Source organism: Acyrthosiphon pisum, chromosome A3, assembly GCF_005508785.2.
Source record: "Acyrthosiphon pisum isolate AL4f chromosome A3, pea_aphid_22Mar2018_4r6ur, whole genome shotgun sequence".
NCBI lineage: Eukaryota > Metazoa > Arthropoda > Insecta > Hemiptera > Aphididae > Acyrthosiphon > Acyrthosiphon pisum.
In genome coordinates, this window is record NC_042496.1 from 1,538,625 (window position 1) to 1,562,306 (window position 23,682).

The following is a 23,682-nucleotide window of genomic DNA, read 5'->3' on the forward strand; positions in this document are numbered from 1 at the left end:
TTTCGTTTAATTTACCCGCGATGCGTGTCACTGCGTATATAATATTGTTCTCTATTCTTTATCACATTGTTATAAATAAACACACACACAAACACACAAATTAAATGCGCAAAAGAGACGTGAAACGACAGACGGTGCACCGATGCACTCGCACCGTGATATATATATATATATATAGAGACCCACAATAGTATAATATAGAGGTATATATGTATGACGCACGTGCACTTGGGTAAATGCGAACGAATAATAATTGCTTTCCGACGGTCGGGGACCAAACTGATGGATAACTGCAGAGTGACTGTCTGACGGACGAGGCTTTCCGCGTGTAAGCGGATTTCTGTCCACGTCGACTAATTCGCGTATAATTATAATAATAATAATAATAATAATATAAAGATTTAGATCATTATCCGATGTAAATATATATGTGTCCAGATATAATATTATATTTATCTTTTTTTAAATTAAGCTGTTAAACGTATCAATGTATCATTGATTTAATATGAAACCTAATGTTTACTAATAACAAATGTTGTTGCTGCTTGAGCGAATATCATAATAGTATTTACAAACTGTATTGCCCAAGTTTAAAAAAAAATAAGTATATCATTACATACAATATAGTTGTACACATAAAAATCGTTAGTTGTTTTAACTCCAAATGTAGTTAACGTCCAATACATTTGAGCGTCGATTTGGACTTGGGACTCAATAAGTGTTACTATTCAACACAATTAAAATGACTAAAAATATATTTTTAGGATAAATACATTATAATGATATATTAAGATATCATAAAGTAGTGATATTGACTTTCAAATGTTGTAAATTGAGTTGTAAAACGTTGTAGTTGAAATAACCCCAAGAAATGATTAACAATTGAGATTTTAAAATGGTTTTAAATTGAGATTTTTCAGGAATTAAAATAACCCCAAGATACTGAACAATGGTGATCACTGATAATTAATAATAAAAATAAAAATAATTCGCTTCTACGAGGGATTTGAACCCTAAGCCTTAGGATTCATACATTTTACTATCCTAGCGCCTTAACCTACCTACATACCAGAATCAGTATACTGAGGTGGCTATTTTGAACGTAACATAATTGAGACTAACCCAGCACTAGCTATAACATTTAGGTCTAATCGTAATAAATTCATGAAAAATCGTTTTGTCCAAACTTTTGTCCGAAAAAAATGAACATCGAAATGTAAACAACCGCTGATATTCTTACTTTGCAAGTCACAACACGTTCAATGGAGTGGGATTCCGTAAAAAAATTATACAAAGTAGCTGTAAAAATAGGACAGATAGCGCCGCTAGTGTATTTCTATTTTTATCAAACTTTTTATTTTGTTCCAATTAAGGCGTAGGCAGGGAAGAAATTTAAGCTAACTATATAGGTGGCTGTGGTAGTCTGGCCACATATTAATACTGTAAATGCGAAAACTACGCTATCCAAGAAATACTAATACTATAGTATCGATGGTAAAAATTATAAAGACAACAACTACAATTTATTATCGATCTTGGTCTCGCATCTTCGCGAAAAAATCGTCAGATATACGGGTAAAACAACCCCTCTATAGGTTATCTGCTTTTTTTCGTAATACCCGTACAAGGCACTTTAAACCACTACCGCCCTTTAACAACTTTCAATCGCCAAAACAATCGGTGTGAATATTAGCCATGGGTACTATACATATAGACGAAAAAAAATAGGATAAAAAAAATGATGTAGGTACGCTTGTTTAACATAATAATTGTTTTTGTTATTTTAAGTTGTTATTGAAACATTTTATATGTGTTATTTGTTTAATTTTAATAATAATATTACACTTTGGTCATTCTCCTTGGGAAAAATCAACGATTGCGTACGATTAAAAATAATAAATAATCGATCGTTTTGAAATGGGTTTTACTGTAGGTATCAATATAAATTTTAAAAGACTACCAGGCCGTGGATAATGCGTAAAATCTATGTGGCGTTTTATATTTTAATGAAATGATAGGGTAGAGCTTAAAATGATTTCGTAATAAGAAGTTGTGTTTGCAAATAATTTAGTTTTTATTCAACGATACTATTTATATGATTTGTTTGTATTGTATATTGTGTAACAAGACTAAGCCCACGTGCGATACATTATACAATTTCAACAATGATGTTCGTGGACTGAGACTGAAATGTATAAAACGAAATAATAAAGTTTATAAAAAATATAATAATTGATGTCAACACGGTATAACTGTGTCGGTATAGGTAACCGATAGGTAAATATGGTTAGTACCTTGTGAAATTATTTATATTTACGACCCATTCTAAAATATAATTTTCGTTTAAATGCTTTTGTTACCTAACAATTATTATAATAGGTGTTTAAAAATCATATTAACACACAATATTTATATTTCATTCATTTGTTGTATACTTCATATCAGTTTGCTCTATAATATAATAATAAATATAATATAATAAACCTTCTGATGCTACTAAAGTCAACTCAAACAGAAAATCGCTTCTATATTATTATATCAAACGCGTCATTTCTAATTTTCTGTTTAAATCTGAAAAACCTCTTATATTTTCCATGTGACTTTTGAGTCTTCACATTATTTTTATTTTCAGCAAAGCTACACATTACTACACAATCAGAATATTTCTGAATGACACCCACAAGGCTACAACTAATACATTTACATACTTTCAACTCTTACCAATGTATGTACGTGATAAACTACATATACCTCCTATAAATACATATTATTTATGTATACCTACAACTGATGTATTATATAATATACAATTTGCGTCCAATATTTATTCGAATTGTATGTACGGTACTTTCGTAATTGAGGATTTATGCCCAAAGTTCGAACAGTGTTTTCCGAATACAATGGGAATCGAAGAGAATGCAAAAGGTTTTTACTTGTTTGACTGCAATCGTAGAAGTTACCATGCTAAACCAATGGAGGTGAAAGCATGAACCCTCCGGTCGTGTTCTTCGAACAGGTGGCATATACATGATTTCTTAGGATATTACACGACGGAAAAAAGTTTTCCATATGACTATGCATTACAGTAGTTTTTACTTAACTGATTGTCCAGAAAATATTATTTTTTTATTATTATTTTTTTTTTTTTAGTGCGGTTGATGCGGAGGGGCAGGGGTTTCTTATTACATTGAATTTTTTCCCTTTTCAATGAAAAGATTTCACGGCAAAGTGGATTAGAGTTTGTGTTATTTTCAGTCAAAATAGTGTCACGAGAGACCTTTTTTTCAGATTATATAATACATAGGGGTGCATAATGTATTATAATTTACAACAAATAATAATATTATATAATATATATTATTATCATTGTGTATGTGGGATTTATAAATACTGCGCATGGTCCTTAAACAAATTAAATTCGTACGAAGAAAGTCAATAAAATAATCATTACGGGCCCTGCATACAATATTTTCGATTCGTTATTGAAAAAGGAAAGTTGTATTCTAATAACTAAATACACCAATATAACATCAGTATTAAATTAAATGCACATTTAAAGAGTATAAACGAGTACAATATTATATTTTTTCTTTAGAATTTCTGTACGAAAACACATTCTTCAATTTAAGTGTAATAGTGTACTTACACATATATTTTTTTAAACAAAATCCAATTCCAGTCGAAATATTATTTTTCATAATGCGTTATTTTATTGTGTGTTCCCATACACATACAATTTCAATGATACGTATTATATGAAAAGAATAACTAACACTATCGAAATTTTAAAACGAAAAAAAGTCTATTCTCAGAGGTCACCACCAATCTCTATATTATTGATTTTTTTAAAATAATTATTCAACTACATATTATATGAGATTTCATTGAACGAACATTTTTTTTTTATAATTAGGTACCCAACTATCATTATTATTATTACCAATTCTAAAATATAATATTTCCGTTTGAAGTAATTTTTTTTACCGGTTGTCATGTACCGTTGTCGTTTTACCGGGGCGTTTTACTTTTAGATTTTTTTATTTTTAAACTTAAAAAAATATTAATTATAAATTATACGCCGTCAGACGACATTGTATACCTTCCTCCCGTCAGCAGTAACACTGGGAAGATATTTTGCGTATAATGCAGTTTCCGTAAACGGAATTCTCTGTAAGCCAAGTACAGTGTACTTAATATACTTTTCACAAAACTCCCGTTGGATAAACCATTATAATTAATAATATGTGTAACATTTACTCTATTCTATAGCAGTTAACGCTTATGAAACGATACAGAAATCAACTAACTGGGCAATAAACAATATTATGTACATTGTACAGTTAAGACGAATTTGTCAACCTGGGCCGAAAACACAGTATGAGACATACCTTCTAATATTTACCACGTTTCCCCACCACATTGGCAATTTTAATGGAGTTAAATTTGAAAAAATTCTTAATACGAAAGTATCATAACACAATAGTAACTAAAATATAACTGTTCATGGGAGAAGCGTACACAAAAGTTACAACTTCAATTCCATATAACTCGACGCTTTTATGGTTTTGCTCAGATTCCGTACGACATTACAATATAATGATGATAAAGCATAATACCTATTGTACAGTCATTGTTATCACGTATAATATAATACAATTACAAATTATAACTATACATAATGCACGATGCTGGTCACATCTTATTAAAATATAATATGTGTACAACACATGGTAGGTAAATACGAATTCCAAACTTTTCGAAAACCAAATATTATATCTTAAGTAAATTACACGAATTCTGGTTTTGGTCAAGTATACACTTTTATTCTAGTTGGTATTTAAAATTGTATACAATTTACTGCATCACCCCACCACATTAGCAGTTTTAAGGGAGTTCAATTTGAAAAAAATCTTAATGCAAACATTTTTTTACCGAAATCGATCGCCGTTAAAAATATTATAACGGATTGGAGCGTGTAGAATTGACACTGTCCTCTCTGAAGACGACCGCAGATCGTCATATTGTCGTAGAACCAAAAGCTGCATGGCAGTGCCATATTTTGAGCTGATAACCTTTTTCCACGTCCAACAGCTTATTATTGTTTTTTTGATCCTCACCGTCGCCGACCAAAAAATTGTCAAATTTAAATTTAATAACGTTATAGTAAATCTAAAGAAAAAAAAAATTATCCGCGAATTTATGATCGTACAGTAGACGCTGACACATTCCAAAAAAAGCACACCACTTACACTCTATCGACATATTATAATTGGCGGCTGTATGAAATCACTCTCATTTCGTTTGGAAGCTACGACGTCGATGCTTCGCTTGAACAATATATGTATTATGATTTTGTACGTCTCTCCTTGTATTGTCGTTTGATAATATTAACAGCATGTTCCTGGTCGCATCTTATTAAATAATGTGTGTATAACACGTGGTAGGTAAATACGAATTCCGAACTTTTCGGAAACCAAATATTTTATCTTAAGTAAATTACACGAATTCCGGTTTTAGTTAAGTATACGCTTTTATTCTAGTGGGTATTTAAAATTGTAATTCGTTTGCAGACTATTCTCGCATATAATTACATTTTCGTTTTATTAAACTTTTGTTTTCTCAACAATACGAAAATATTAATTATTTTTCACGAGCGTATAGCGTTTACTTTTGTGATTCATACGTCATGTATTATGTATAATTATATAGTAATTCTTCACAGCCACTTATATTATAAGTATTCTGTATATTATTGTTATTATATATTGTGGTAATCGTAATAACTTTTTTTTTCTATCGCATTGTTCTTTTTAAACTGTATAATATTAGTTATTCTATACTAACGGTGCAATACGATGGGTTTGTATAGTCCGCATTAAAAAATAATCTAAATAATTAACGATGAGATTCCGTAGGTATTATACAATTTTCGACGATATGTCTGCACAGTATTATAAATTATCGCATATTTGATATTACAGTAATTTATTGATATTTTATTCAAATATGAAGGGAGCCCCGTCACCCAGTAGCACAGTAGCATTGGAAATATACATATATACAGGGTGTTCATAAAGCGTGTAAACGGCCATTAGACTAATTATGTCTGATAAACGATACGTTCAAAATTATAACTAATTAGGTGATTAAATTTTACCGAATAAAAATGCGCAGCAGTGTTATCCGTTATTGTATGAAAATATGCAAACGGTAATTAAACCGTATCAACATTTTTTTAACACCTCGTATATACAGAGTGGTCCATTTAATGTCTACAGTCATTATTTATAAGTTTCAAATTGTTTGAAAATATTTATTTTTTTATAATTTCATGTTATTTCAAAACGAATTTTTTGAAAATAAATTATATTTTTTTTATCATTACATATGACGATAAAAATAGTAAAAATTGTATTATATTATTTTTAAAAATGTAGTATTGGAATGTTATCAAAATATAAAATTATATTTTCTTAAAAGTAAAACATTTTGGAAATAACGAGACACTTAAATAGATCACCTGGTATATAATATTATAATTTGTAAGTTTATGTGGGTTAATTTACCTAATATAGCTTGTAATTTTTTCAAATTTTTAACCACACAACAGTTATTAGAATCATCCTATAAAATTGTAGTCAATAAACTCGTATACTCGTGGACTTATCTTGGCTTTACAGATCTTGTTCGGATCTGTAACACCACCGTAGGCTCGTACATCATTCGAAATATTATTATAACAATATAACCTACATATAGCTTTGCAAATCCGTTCACTGACTCACCACAATACGTATAGGTAACCTATATAAGTTTTATTTTCGTACCTCGTTTATTATAAGTCATAACATAATATAAACGGTATGCAGATGACGGTCTAATATTGTCAAAATCCGTCGAATGTCGTAAATGATTTACTCGGACGATACGACGACGGCGGAGGTACCAAAAATATTAGTAAATATTAATTTATAAACCTAAATAATATTGTTATTAGGTGTTTAATATTATTTCTCCCGTTATTTAAGAAGAACAAATCCCTCAGACTATTATAATTACCTGACCATTTCATTATTTTGCGAGCTCCACACGCAGTATGTATATAGCATCATATTTAATTTATGTAGTTGGTCCCTATTGTTAGATTTATATATTTTTCGATCACACCTATATGTTTATTGACATACATTTTGTCCAGTGGCGTATGCAGGGGTAAGGTTGTAAACCTCGTGACATTTTTTCCTTCTACAAAAAAAATCTTATTTACCACCATATAGTCACAGAGTAGATGAGTTGTTAGTAATTTTTAATAGGATATGAAATAAATGGTGAAGTGCATTAATATTGAGAGTCATACATAAATAACGTAACTGTTAAACGTTTACCATAATCGTCGTATCGTTCATCGTCGTAAGTAATCGATTATTACCACGTTTCTTATGGCCTAAAGAAGCTCTGTGGACGACCAAGTTGAACACTCTAAACGCAGACTAAATTTGAGACTAACTCTATAATAATTTGCCTTAACCAATTTTATAAACACTGTTCAGCAAAAAATAATTTAACGGAGATGACTTGCCCTTCCTCCACTGGATTTTCTAAATGTTAGATGAAACCCTAATCAAACTGAAATCCTGCGTATGCTACTGGGTTTGTCTACGTGCAGTCTCGATTATACCATACGTATTAGTCCAAGGCTGCGGGCATTAACGAGTTAAGAGTTAAAATTAAATAGTTAACTTTAATTAAGTTAATTAAATCATTACTTCTTTTTCAAATTAACTTTTTACCTAATAGGTTACTTTTTTTTCAATATTAACATGTTAACTTAAAGTTAAGTTTATTTTTGTCCAAAAAATAATGCAAATTTTTTAATGAGGGTTTTACTTTGATGCTTCATTTTAAATTTTTCCAGTAATTTTCTTGAGCTTAAAGAAAAACTATCTAATAAACTATATCATGTGTCTGGGATTTTTTATTTTTGCAAATTATTAAATTTTGACTTTACACTAAGTCAATTTACTTTTTTTCAAAGATAACTTTTAACTTTTCTAACGAAAAAATACGAGTAAATTTCATCTTAACTTAACTTTATAATTTTAAAATAACTTAACGAGTTAAAAAAAAATCGTTTACTTGTCCGTTTACTTTATAATATGAGTTGGAGTTTATATAATTATTATTGCTATACAGTGTAATATTATATTAAGTATTTCAGTCGCGTATGTTGTCGACAATTAAGCGGTTAAAAAAAAAAATAATATGCACATCTAAATATTATGGCAAGTGAACCGAACTGGTCTAAGGGTAGAACTCAATATATTATTTACAAGGAAAATAAATTAACAGACGCTGGGAGTAATTATGTGCGCAGTGTTTGGAATACCAAACCCGAAATACTTTAGCAAAGTAATTTTAATATTTTCAGAATACTCATTTGTTAAATTATTACAAATAACTTAATAATAGTATACTTGGAATAGATTTACACAACATTTTATTATCAGGAACAAAAATGTAAATGATTATAAGCTTAATAATTTAATTATTAAATTATAATATTAATTTATCCTCTTATTTTTATATGTTTCGCTGGCCGGTTAATTTATTAATTCGAGTTGTCTGGACTTTAAAAACAAATTATAATGACGTAGGCATGGACTTCATATAAACCGATTAGTATAATATTAATTAATTGAATGAAAAACATTAGATTTAAAACATAACTAATTTTCTGGCACTAAGACTCTTTCCACCGTCATGTCAGATTATATATATATATTATTATTATATTATGATACATATTTATGCTGAGTAATTACCGATGACCGAAAAACAGTTATTAATTCCCCCAAGTTCGAATAATCCTATACCTAGACGAATATTATTTTATTCACCGAGAATGCTGAAATGAGTTATTGCTTTTATACTACAACAATATGCGTATGTATAAATAATATATAATACAATATTGTGATAAAATGATATGCAATCATAATGATAGGGGCCGATTTCCGAGAAGCCCAAAAAAAAGTCGTTTATAGAAGTACTCTGGTAGCGTAGCAGTACGGTCGATTACTGTTTTTCGAGCGCGGACGGCGTCGTCGTCCCGAGAGGACGGGCGGTTACCCTTCCCACCCACCCCCAATCCTTCCCGTGGAGCACTCATTAATTTAACGCATATTAAAATGTTAATTTCGCTAACCCCTATCCTTTGACACCGCAGTGAGCGACGAGAGAATAAAATATATTATGAAAAAAAAAAAATGCGAAAACAAAAAAAAACCACTCTTGTTTATACTCTGTTTTATTGTTCCGCTAAAGCGTTTAAACCCCCACCCCCTCACTGCGTCCAAGCGAAAAACACGAACACCTACCAACCCTCGATACACGGCGACCCGGCAATTTATAATATCTCGACTCCTCATCTCCATTCTCCACCCTATATCGGCTATCAACCACAATCGACATAATATTATTATAACGCGCACAATGTTATTGTCTCAATTTATTGTCATTCCGATAACAGCTAAACTGTCCCACACAGCATTTTAATAATTCCCGACTATGGTAAAAATATTTTCGGGAAAACAATATAGTAAAGTTGTCAAAATATTTGAAAAAGTTACGTAAATAACAAGGAAATATTTTATTTATATTTTTTGTCCAAGATACCTATATATATATAGTTAGACCAAGTAATTCGATTCTCAACGGTATATAGGTACGCGCGTTTGATGATTACGGTGCTGTATAATATATTAATATTATTGTCGTCGTACAATATCGAATATTATTTATTATAAATGTCGACGACGACGGTCGCATAACGTACTATGTCGTCCTAACGCTATACGGTCCGAACGAGAATCGAACAGGTCGCACGAATATTGCACACATAATATATTGTTATTGTACGCGAGCAATGCCGAATACGTTCAATTATTCACCTCCGGGGAAATTATTCTTTTGCGAGTTTTTTACATTTGTTCTTTGTGTTTTCGCGTGAATAAAAACACAGCGAGAAAACGTGAAATATTCTCGCGCGTAAAAAACACGCGCACCCGCCGTTTGATACGCCTACCGAGTTGAGTGTGACATATTACTTCGCACCAGTGGTTTTCCACTTTTTCTAAAATATGGCGTATTTTATCTTTCGAAAATTGTCTCATCGCGGCTGCAAGTCCCGCCGACCAAGTCGCAAACGTTCTCAGTTCGGTCAATACTGTGCGCTATACATTACTATAGTACTGTGGCACTTTTAGTACGTTTCATTACGGTTAGGTTAATTTGTCGCCGACTGGCAGACAACTTCGACGCGCGTTTAAGACTCAAAATTACAAAATATAATAGACGATCCTACTTTGGGTTCGTTATTATCCCGAGGTGAACGTTTCCACGGAATCGCTACGCTTCATCGACAATCGTTCGCGTGCGATTTATTTTTTTTCGGTCGATTGTTGATTTAAAAAAAAAACCCAATAAACCGAGCCTCGGGTACCGACCTTTACTGCACACCTGCTAAAAACCACTGCTCTGCGACACGTCCGATGTAGGACGAATTATGCCCATATAGATCTTTTAGAGGCACATCGACATTGTGGGCTATTATGGGCGTTTTTCGGGTCCGCTGTACGTGTTTCGTAAAAAATTATTGTAAAATAAAAAAATTGAAAAGAGGATGAAATCGGGCCTTTAATATCGAACCTAGGTATAGAAATAGCTGGTATAAGATAATATATATATGTGTGTTTTTCGGAGTTTTTCGTGGGAGAAGGATTTACGAGCTAGGAATTTTAGGTATACATCGGTGGAAGTTTAATAAGAACGCGTGGTCGTTTGTGTTTTTCTGTCGCACGTCGGAAAATATAATTTATCTGTCGAGTACAATATAATACCATACACGTGAATGCGCTTGGCCGCTACATCACGGGTGTGCGAGTGGGTTCAGTTGGCCGTGTAAGTCCGAGTCGATCTCATTTCGTGTCGCAGCCACCCGTCACCGCGGGTGCACCCACTAGCTATACCGGTATAATATCCGACCCGGAAAACACATTTTTCGTTTAATTTACAACCACTGCACTAAACGTGTACGGGTTTAATAACGAGAAGCGGTTTTTTTTTTTGTTTTCTGTAAGACTCGTTTATATGGCCATTTATGAAGGGTTCGCCCCGTGCACTGTCGCTTACTGTAAAATACGCGACAATTTGAAAATATTCGAATAATGTGTAGTATTATATAACTCCATGCACGTGGGAGTATACGGTAAAAACTTGACGTGCTCAGAAATGTCGAGGTTTATTATTTCTGTAATGCTATATTTTATTTATTGTTATTAAAACGAAGTTTTTCCAGTCGTGATGACCTACGTTGACTGTAATGCAAATGAATGTGACAAATAAAAAAATACGAACAATTTTAATAAAGGAAGATTTGCGTGGACATCATTAAAATTCTTTCTTTAAAAACAATACATAATTTTATGTACATAATATATTATTCTTCACACATGAATAATTGATCATTTGTGTTTCAAAATCGTCGATAGTACGTATTTCATGAGATCCTCGTTAAATCCTCGACTGAGTTTGTTAGAAGAATTTTGGCGAAGAATCAATATTATAATATTACCTATATATTTAGCATATTATTATTATTATTACTAAAACATTATGTTTAGACTGTTTTATATTTCGATGAACGGCATTAATAATTATTATCCGCCGTTAGTTTGTCGCGCATATAATAATACCGATGAGGAAATTTATCGGTGACCGTTTTACGACTAAAATATAATCAATACGCCGACATACCGCGGTATAATATGTCGCACGACGATTATTCCGACGACTTTTCCCGGATAATAATAATATTAAACGCGATGTCTATTGTTGCGTTTAACAATATGGCGGATATGCATAAAAGTGAAAATTAGAACACCAATCATCCGTTTCGCGAACAACAATGTACAATAATATTTCCATATGTGCGCACGTCGAATGAAAATACCATCATAACATTTGAATTGAAAAACTACCGATTAATTTCAATAATAATCATTAATAATTAACGAATGAATTTGCACCAGAAAGCGGGGCGGCCATGCGTTCCGTATTAGGTCTTTTCAAATCCAATGAATGTATAATATTATATTGCATGGTGTATATATATATATATGTTTATCACTGCACGTTGAACAACGAATTTAATATGTATTATTTTTTTTTTATTTATTGTGGATTTTCGTTAGTCCCCATAAATAATGCCGGTGTTATCCCTCTGCTCGCGAGACACCTCGATATAATATATAGACGGGCATTTTCGAATGCTCGACGTTAAAAAAAAAAAATAATAATAAATTATGATAAATACATCTGTACACATTTATATAATGCTGGTCTGCTGTACGTGCGTATTGGACTCCCGACATCGAACGGAGAACAGCTATAACATTAATCTCTCGCAAACGTGAATTATTTATACTTAAATTAATTTCTTCAAAAGGATTTTAATTGCTATATCATTATATTAAATGGAAATTCAAGTGTACGGTATAATATACACTGCAGTAAAGTAACGACGAGATTACGTCGCTTGAGCGCCAATTATTCTTAAACGTTATTACATTATTAAATATGATCGTTTCCGTCGGTTAGGTGGTTATTATTGTACTCAGTATATTAATAATTTTAACCCGAAGTTTAGTGTAGTATTAAACGTGGTATTTTTTTTTGCTAAGGTGAAAATATATTAATTTATTATAAGCTACCTACACAGTTATTTAGGATAACACCGTTTTGTTATTACTATATAATAATGCTACAAAAGTGTAAATGAAACGATTGATTGGAATTAATGGGTATTACATTTTCTAAAAAAAAAAAAAAAAATGAAGAAAAAAAACTCGTAAAAGTCGCGTCGGACAGTGACGTCTCACTTTCCAGCTTAATACGAAACGTTCTTTGTGTAAACGTCCATAATAATATTGCTCGTTTAATTTTTCGGATAACGTTTAAACTATTTAAATACATTTTTTTTTTTCATAATCATCAATCAAACATCGGAAAATAATTACGTATATAATATGCCGGAGGTGCGGGCAGGGGACAAATCGACGTGTATTGCTACAGCGTTCAGATCCTCTTCCACCCGCTCCTCCACCACCACTAACACCACTACCTCCCACTACCGCCTATCTTCTCTAAAATCCAACACGATTCGTCGATTTTGGACAGTGTAGTGCTTAAAAGCGTACACCGCGAGTTTGTAAAGTGTGTGTGTGTGTGTGTGTATGTGGGCTTATGTGTATGAGCGTGAACGGTACATGTATGGTAGGTAAATCGCCACCGGAATAATCCGATTTCACGGCACTCTATAAAAACGTCAAAAGTTGCGATGAGAACTTCGTCGATATATACTGCAGAATCACTTTTCCTGAACGGCGGGGGGGGGGGGGGATGAGTACATTTTTCCTAAATTTTTTCAACCACGTTTGTCCGATATTTCCGACCAGATCTGGTCCCCCCTATAGCCATGCATAATTATGGATATGATAGCATCATCATAATATCACCGGCGAAACCGATAATAGTATAACAGCTGAACTTTTTGTCGCGTACACGTGGTCTACGCACTATTATAGTGGGCGACTTTTAATTGAAATGTAAATTGGATTTATCGATCTGTCCGACCGCAAACCGTTTCCCCGATATAGTGTGTTTGCTTACGACCCCGGAAAAGGCAGTCGCCGGTAATGCGGGTCTTTCGCAGAGGTCGGCGATTGAAGAGGTCATAGTGATTGAAGAGACGCGTTTCCGAGCGGTTCCCGTGGACGCTACGACGCGTCGCACGTGCATAATATTATTATTATTTTACACGATTATAATATATTATAATAATCCAATTGTCGTTCGCACCGACCTCGCCGCCAAAAACTAATATTTATAGCGTACATTATGCATGCGTGTAATATAATATTATTTAAATTACTGTATTTACTCGGCGTGTTGTATTGCGCGGACAACACTGACGCTGGACCTACACCGCACCAGCAAACATTTCCCATATCCAAGAATAACTACAACGACTCGTCAACTTCCTCGCTCACCACGCAATCCGAGGGTCAGACCGAGGGTTTTTCGGGTCAGAAAACCGGCATAAACTGCGGGTCTCGTTTGGCGGCGTTTCGCGATGACCACGACTAGGCGCCACCTGCTGTATTATTTGGATCATTCGAGGAACCGACCAAAAACCATATTACATAATATTGTATTTTTATTCGTACCAGTTGGTTTCTGTGACTGTCTGACACAGTCTTAAATCGATTTCAAACATGTGGCCAAAATATATGGATATACCCGACTATCGGCGTCAGACGACATCAAAATATAATCCGACCGAAAACGTCCAAATACGATTCCGGGCCACACATTATATAATACCGTCCGAAATTTTTTTTTGAGCTTATAAATTTGAAATTAAACATGGTAACATTATTTAAATCCTCTATCGTCGATGTACGTTATTCTTCGAAGTTTCTTGTAATTTCAATAGTTCGATTACAAAAACATCAGACTTGGCCGTCATGCTAAACTTTTTAAAATAAAAACGTTGAAGTAATATTTATAATATTTTGGATTAAACTGATGGTTGATTAAAACATTTAAAATAACATTTACAAGAATCTTTGTATGTCTGTAGCAGGTTAGTTTACATACACATGTAGGAACAAATTATTTATTTTTGTTCGTTTTCAGCAAATTATGCATACAAACATTTTCTAGTTTCGGCGTTGCTTTCACAGGTTTAATTTATATATTATTCCTATCAAAAATATAAAGTATTAGGTTACACTTATTATTGTGAAATAATAAAAATATTATAGGTTTAAGGTAGTCGTGATCGTTTATAGTAAACAAATATTTATATTAAGACGTCATGCGGGGGGGGGGGTATACAATTTTTCGAATTTTACAATTTATAAAATATAATTTCAAAAAAAAGCAGTTTCTTTTAATAACAATACAAAATATATAACTTGGAAAATAATATTATATCATAGGCTGACAGACTGTTTTCCATCATAATCGTTTTTAAAATTCAATAATTCATCATTGGATTCCAATTTAACACATTATACATTCCAGTGACTTCCTCCTCAAAGACGAAGTAGGTTACCTGCAAGCAGAGCGGTTACCAACTTGACCAATTTTTTTTTAGTATTTAGTTTAATTGGCGATATATGTACTGACCGTGCCAAATAAAGACAAACGCAGGGCAGTAACATTAGTATAATATTGTCCACTCATTGCCCAATTACTAATGATACAGCTGCTGCAGCATAATACAATTTTTATTAATATTGTTCATTGCAAAATAAATTTTTATACAAAAACTTAAAATTGAAAATCTTGAGAAACATAAAAAGATCAAAAATAAATTTATTAAACTCCATTGAAAAATTTAATTAAAAACACGGCCACAATACCGACAAGAAATAATAACTAGGTAAGTAGTTATATTCACTTGTAGCTGAAAATTTTATATTATAAATCACGTATTTACTAAATATTACTGAAAATTCGAATTTAATAGTATAAAATATGTATGATATGATATCGCCATATGGATCAATTAATGATATATTGCACACGTTTACGTTTAATATATCCATTAATATTTAATGTAATAAATAATGTGAATATTACTTATTATTATAATATCCTTCAAACCGACCACATAATTGAACCTTCATAAATTATAATATTATACAATCGTAAGGGAAGATCATTAAAACGCATTTTTAATACTATTTTAAGAATATATTATTATCGTGATATTATTATTGGTTTTGCAGAAAAATGAATTATAACGTCACATTAATTTATTATAATATATACCTGGTTTATACCTAACGCCGATAGGAGGTCATGTTATTCTGTTGGTCTCCTATTATCATCGGTGCCACCTCGGTCTTAATGAATTCAAAATGTATATTGTTCCACTCATACACGCAATAGTATAATCACAGTAATAGTCATTTTTGCTCATTATTTAAGCGTTTGTTTTTTTCATTTGCACATTCGAGTTTATGGTTTTGTTAAAACATGCGTATTTTAAAAAATGTAAAACGTGAAAAATACCAGCTACTTCGAATGGGCATGTGAGTATTTTATTTCCCAAACAATATAATAATACAATGGAGATATTATATTAATTTTGACTACCTATATTAAAATCAATCAAAGTATTTTAATATTTGAAAACCGATCGAGCTCCTATGATGCGTTCTACAAATTATATTCGGTTACGGGTTTATAACTGAAAATGCGTGTATTCTTTGTTTTTACTTAATTTATTTTTAAGCTCATAAAAGCAATATATATTACCTTTGTACGGTATTATGATATGATAATATAATATAATATTATAATATGATTCATAACTTTATCGTTACATTACCAAAAACCAGTGAAGTTTTTCTTCTGTAAAATAGATTTAAGTGTCCCTCGTCAAAGAATTAGGTGTTTTAATGGATGTATTATGATCTATTCCAATGGAAAACCGCATTGTACCGTTGAACAACGATTCCGACAGTGAAGGAAAAATTGTGTGGATCAGATTTTAAATCTAATGAAAGTTTATGTTACGTTATTACATTAATATTATAATATTTCGAGTAAATTTTTAATTCGGTAAATTGGAATAGCTCTCACCAAAATTATCGAATATAAAATATAAGTCAATACTCAATACTAATTAGTCCACTACTGTGAATAGATTCGTAGTATAGCTTAAAATTAGTCAAATTAATACATTTTGAAAATTGAATTGTGTTATATTATATAACACGAAATAACTTAATATTAGAGAAATCATTCAAGTTTCTAAAATTAATAATTTTTTGAATGAAAACGAAATAACTAAAATCATTTGAGGAAAAATCGTTATTTCACGCTTGAATGAATATCCAAGTTGTAATGTGTATTCATACACTTTTAACTTCAAACACTATTATAACGACCATTGAGACTATGTAAATTCAATATTTTGTAGTTGCTTATGAGAGATGTGAAAAATAAAATTAAAAATATCTACAATTTCAAATATAAACAAATTTCTCAAGAGAATCAAATTGTCTTTGAAAATGTAAAACAGTAATTTCTTTCGTTACAAACAATCTAAAATGGCAAATATGACGGTTTTTTTAAAGCATCAAACCACACTGCTCATCATTTCCGTGCGTTTATACTGATTAGTTTTTATTAGAGGTAGACCAAATTGTTTGAAGTTCAAAAAGTCAAACCAAACATCTGGTTTGAGTTTGAAAGACAAACCTAGTTTTAAAAAAACCAAACCAATCCGAACTCGAACAAAAACTTTAAACTTCAATAATTAATCCGAACTCAAAAAAAAAATTGGACACTTCATACGTTGCGAACGAACCTGTTATACCTACAATTTTTTATTTTGGTTTGACATTAAACTAAAAAGTCTGATTCGTAATTCAATTTAAAGGCTCGGTTTGAATTCAGTTCTGTGTTAAAGATTTTTTTTTTTGGTACGGGTTCGGTTCGAACATATCGTTTGATTCGACACCACACCCAGTGGTTCGGTTCGTCATACTATTAAAAAGGTTCGACACCATATTTTTGAGTTCGACCCACCTCTAATTTATAATATATCCATTTCTATACAAAAACTCTCTTACACGCATGTCCCTAAATATTTATGAGAGTACTGCGTTTCTCGTGTCTAAGCGTGACGTGACGAATCGACGTGTTTACTTTGCGTGGATGCGCCGAAAAATTATTGTTGCGCCCTCGCAATCAGACATTTTGTATATGATACTATATATTATTATTATATCATAATATTATTATTATACGAACGATGTATAATATTAATATCACAAACGTCACGATACAATCTGTGTCGTGGTAAATCGACTAGAATATCGTGTAATGCATTCGGTCCGTCGTATTTTCTGTCTCGTGCCCGGTCCGACCCACCGACAGCAGCTGCTTCGGAGCTTCTATAAATGAGCACACATGAAATGGATGTACACACAACACACTCGAACGTCACAGCTATACCTAAGCGAATTTGTATACTTGACGTGGCTCTCGTTTGCAGTATCAAACCGATGGCTATCAATGAAATACGACCAATATAAATAATATATTATAAATTATTATTGTGGCAAGGTGGTGGCTTCGGTCACCGAACGTGTTCTGAGAGCCAGCACCGACCGGAGTCACTAGTTCACATAGGATGACTGCATGAACACGGGTTGTTCTAATCACCCTTTTTAACTTAATAAAAAAAAAAAAAAATACATTATTGTTACCAAATATATGTTGTGTCACCCAATAATCGTCGCAACTTGGTCAATATAAATGATATACATACAATCTGAAATAATAGTGCGCCGATGCTCGACAAACTGTTTTTTATTAAATAAGAATATTGTTTACGGTATCATAAAGTTTATTGTACAATGTTTTTAAAATAAATTATTTACAGTTATTAGGGATTTGTTTAATCCGGGCAGCACGGCCGACTTAAGTAAGTAGACCGTGTCGGGCGGTATCAGGCCTACCTACGGAGGTGTGATTTAAATTCAACAACATTAAGGACGTTAATCAATAGTAGGTTATATAAATATAATGGGGAATGAAATCTGACTAGCTAATTAAGAGCTTGGACAAGTCGATGTTAGGTCGAGAGATTCGGGACGAACCCCTAGACAGGCACGCTGGATATGGATTGGTAATTGTCCTGTGAAAAGGACATTTTTGTAAGCACAATGGTAAATAGACTGTTATCGATAGAGGAGGAGAACCGCTGGTAATCACTCACTACTGCCATATAGATTAGCTTCTTGGCCCGTCTCCGTCGTGTGAATACTGCTTCTTGATTCGCTTGTACTACTTTTTTCCGTCGGGTTGGTATTTCCAAATATGAATGCTGCTATAGTCGTCCGGAACAATAATTCTCCTGTGTTGGTATCTACTGCTATTCGGTTCGCCTCCGCTGCATCGCTTGTCTTCCGCTGCTTAAGATTCTGATCACTGCTGGTCGTTGTCTTCCTCTTTCCCGCTACTCGCTACTGTGTTGATGTGTAGTGTTGTGTTGAATGGTGGAAGATGACCGATGATATGGTATTTTTTTTTTTTTTTTTTCGAAAAAAAAGATATGGTATGAGCGTGCACCCGCATATATACCCGTCGCCGTACCGACTAGTAAACCTGTATGCTGATTGGTGTGTTTACAGTCGGCACGGTTTCTTTTGCAATTTAGCCGGAATTTGTTTTACAAAGGTCAAAATGGTATCTACGTAATCGGTGTCATCTCTTCTATTCATAGATATACTTTTCTTGTCTGTACTTAAAATATGTATTTAGAAATCAGCCTTTAAGCGTCGCCTATTTCTGATTGGTCGGGCGTTCATTTTTTGGTCACGGTAGGTCTATGGCTATATTGTAGATGTCAAATGTGGTGGCCCTGACAAGGGCCGTTATTTGATAGTTTGCTCCGTTACAAATCTGTACTCGGACGATTTGTTACACAGTATTAAACTATTGTAATAATAATAATTACATTATCACCGTCGAATTCATCGATTTAAATATCGTTTTCATCTGGTCTTTGGTCTAAACCAGCGTTGCTCAACCTTTTTTCACTCACATACGCTGGCCTCTTGCTACTGCACCTATTTCACATTGAGCAGGTAAGAAATTAAGAAATAATATAATGGAAAATTTGGAAATAATTAATTATTTTAATCAACATACTGTCCCCTATCACGGCATGTTGAATTATACTTTTTAATTGTTATTATTATGAAAAACCTGTATTTTTTGTGTGCTTAAAATTATTTAAATTTAATAACTACCAATACTGAATATTTCTCAAATAATGAACCGCGTTTCAAGTACATCAGACTTTACTTATTCCATCTTTTCCCTCTATTTCCCGTACCTCGGTAGATGAACTCTGGTCTTAAAGCTTATTTAATTTACGCACAGACATATTATTTTGATTCAATTAAATGAAGGGTCCGGTGCAAGAACCGGGTATCTCCAATTTTAGAAATTGTTCAGGGCGACCGTTTGAAAATTCATTATCTTCTTTACACCCATAGAAAATAATTAACGATATTTATGGTAGCTCCGAAAATAATAATCGGATTTATATAGCTGTTGTACCGGGCTGTAGCTACCTATTTCCTCCATGAAATCGTATTCATGGAAAATTCACATTATTATTATTTTGATTCAATTAATTATTATGGTATTTGTGTGACAGAATTGTTGACATTTTTTCTTCAAAGTATGTTTTTACAATGTCTTCCGAATACAACGACTAGTCAAGACGATTATTATAAAAGATAGTTAATTACATTTTTTGAATTACTAAACGCTACTCTCGATGTTAACGAAACACGTTTTAGTTATACTTTTCATGGCGTCGAACGAACTCGACGGATTTATCTTTTACTTAACAGTATACAACTACAACACGGGTCGTATAATATTTGGAGATCAAACATTTGGTGACGACGATTTCGCACGAACATACTTCGGATATCGTTCTATAATACGTGTGCCGGCAGTATAAATAATAAAGTTTTGTGTTTGGTTTTCTTCGAACAATATATAAACAAAGAGAACGCCGTCACGTACAACACCGACCGGCCGCGACTACGGTTTAAACGACATCAAAAGGTAAATCGTTTGTAAAAATCTATGTATTTTGTTTAGTTTTTTTCCCCCCTTCACACCCTCCACCAGAGCACTACACTACGTCTCGTCCAATTCAATTTCGCTGTCGATACATCAATTTACTCGGTGCGCGTTTTCGATTTCGTGTTTCTTCTGCAGTAAAGCAAAAAGTCGAAAGAGGTTCAACAGGAACTATGGCGTATAGAAGTAGTAGTAATAATAGTATAGTTTGCTTACTGGGGCGTCAAATTCGATTGCCTGGCACGATATCCGAGTAGCAAAAAAAAAAAACCCTCCGAAACAACCTCCACCCACCCCCACCCACGTGTATACATACTACATATACATCTAATTCATTGGGCGTTGAGTGATGAAGCACTAGTGCAGGTACCTATCATGGGTATATACGACGCATTATACCTATTATGTATATAGATGCACATAGTCGCCGAATTGTTTTTCGCGAAGCACAAATCTCGTCGACTAATCGAATTCAAGAGTTAATTATTTAGTGTTTTTTTTTCTCTCAATTTCGCACCTCAGTGGATTCAGAAGATAAAATTTCGATTAATAAAACGAATACACTCTTACACGTTCTAGCGCCGCATAACATGTTTTGTATACTGTTGTGCTCGTGAATAATATATTGTATAGGTATAATAATGACATAATGCAAAAGTGTATAATAGAAATTTTAATATTATGCGATTGACGTGCGGATGAATTGTTTAAATGGCTACTCTAGTTATTTATTCCAATAAAGGTTTTGTGGAATATCGATAACACTATAATTATGTTTACAAAAAAAATAATATTCGAATTGTATTCAATGAATTCGATACTACATAATATAATAACTACACTTCGTCCGTCGTGCAGCAGTTTTTTATCATTAACGCTCGCGAAAAGCGTCAAACGTCACGAGTAACGGGAAAATGGGCGTATCGCTTTCGCGGAAAATTTTATAGCTTTTTCCTCGGAACGACGCGCCATCGGATAGATGTAAAAAAAAATATTAAAATTCATCGATATAATTTACCCCCTCTTCCCTCCGCAGTCGCGTGCAAGCGAAAGAACACAATCGTACCGATTTTATTTTTATCCACCGACAACCCCTCTGCTCGTCATATGACCAACTCACCGTCGCACCCAATGCTTAACCTATACGCACAACAATCGCCGTCCGTCTGGCGCTTGCAAAGGTAGTGCATAATAATGGACGCTAGTTGAATACGTTATGGCGGCGATTGCTCTCTCGTCGGGTGCAACGACAACGATGCATTTAAATAATTCTCACACGTAATGTTAACGTGACGTATGTCGTATAATAATAATAATAATAATATATAAAATAATGTAGACTTAGGTCAAGAGGCGTATATAGACAGTGGTTCTTTAAATCCGTTACGTGTTCGCACGCACGGTAGGCATGTATTGAGAATTTGAATTTTTTTTTTTAGAATTTTTTTGTATTTTATTTACTCCTCGTAGGTACTGTTATAATACTAGTATTGAGCGCGTTCCCACATTATATCGTAGTCGTCGGAAGGCGTATCGATAGAATCGGTCTCGAATAGAGGTTTCGGGCTGCCGTAGATAAATCGTTAATCCGTAGATAAATAGACCTCAATAATAACTGTAGACTCTATGTCCACTCGTGGTGCATATTATTCTCTGAGGTCCGCGTTCATCAGAAATATCTAATATTAAATTCTATAAAAATTACAAAAAATAAACATATTTTTCACCTATAATATTCATCCTTGCACGCGCAAAATACATCAATATCAGTGTATTCCGACAACATGTTATTCGAATGTGAATTAAGAATAATAATATCAGAAAACGCACTACAGCACCAAATTTAAATATAAAATATAAATTGTTTTTCAAATAATGAATATATTATTATTTAGTAAGTAAAATATTTTTTTTAATAATAATTGTTTTTTTTCCAAAACACAAACCGTTATATTATTATTATTTATATAACTCGAACATTACAATACATACCGACCAGAATAAATGCCTATTATTTTTCCAAAAAAAGTGATTTTTGTATAAACTGCACAAGCTCTGATTTTTCTTCTTTCGCGGCCAGTGGCGTCGGTAGCACAATTATTCACCTGCGCTTACGCCGTCAGTGGCGGCCGTGATGACCTACAACAGGTCCGTAATATTATAATAATATACTCGCGCGCGTGTTAAACGATTCGGTTAAATAATATTCATAACTGCGGTCGTAAACGCGTAACTAACGAGAGAGGCCAGTTGTAGGTGTGGTGGGTATATGTACATAATAATTTACGTGAAACGACCAGCCGGAGAGGGTGAAAAATATCTCTAGATATACGGGGTATTGCTGAGGGGGAGGGGGTGCAGGCGCTCTGCAGAGGCCTGTTACCAAATTGAATGGTCGCGTGAGCATAAATCCTTCACGGGACCGACGGCGTGGAAAGTGTGTAGGGCGAGTGAAAATAAAAAATAAAAATAATATATATAATAATAATAAAATAGTGTGTAATGTGTATAATACTTGTTTTTAATGTGCAAGTGTTTGATGTCGGTCCGGGGCTCCTCCACTCCACCTCGTCACGCCACCTCCCACGAACTGCAGAGTTATGTGACAAGTTTTTTTTTTCTTCTGTGTATAATCGTTTTTTCTCTGTACATTATTTCGTTTCCATTCATTATTTTTATGTGTTTTTTTTTTTTATGTTTTCATAACGTATAATCACATTTTTCACAAACACCTTCGTCGCCGTGCTTTTCGGCAAAAATAGGGGCCGGGGTCAAGACCTGAGCGAGTGTGATAATTTTATCGCTGTCGAAATGCAATTCACCAACGAATTACGGTGTCGGTCCTGCGGAGGAATAATATTACTATTACAGTAATCAGTCCCGTGACCAACAAATTGAAAATTAACGGCGTGAATGATAAAAAAAAATAAAATA

At 33.0% G+C, this 23,682-nt stretch overlaps 1 protein-coding gene across 2 annotated transcripts in view; it reads left to right on the forward strand.

Moving 5' to 3' along the window:
- Nucleotides 1-23,682, forward strand: part of LOC100164469 (lachesin-like) — a 235,666-nt gene that overhangs the window by 16,574 nt on the left and 195,410 nt on the right. The window contains exon 1 of one of the 2 annotated variants that reach the window (XM_008187244.3): nt 19,196-19,733. The exons of the other annotated variant lie outside the window; for it this stretch is intronic. The gene's annotated coding sequence lies outside the window, so the exon portion shown is untranslated. Of the gene's footprint in view, nt 1-19,195; nt 19,734-23,682 lie in introns of those variants that run through there. 2 annotated transcript variants of the gene reach the window in all.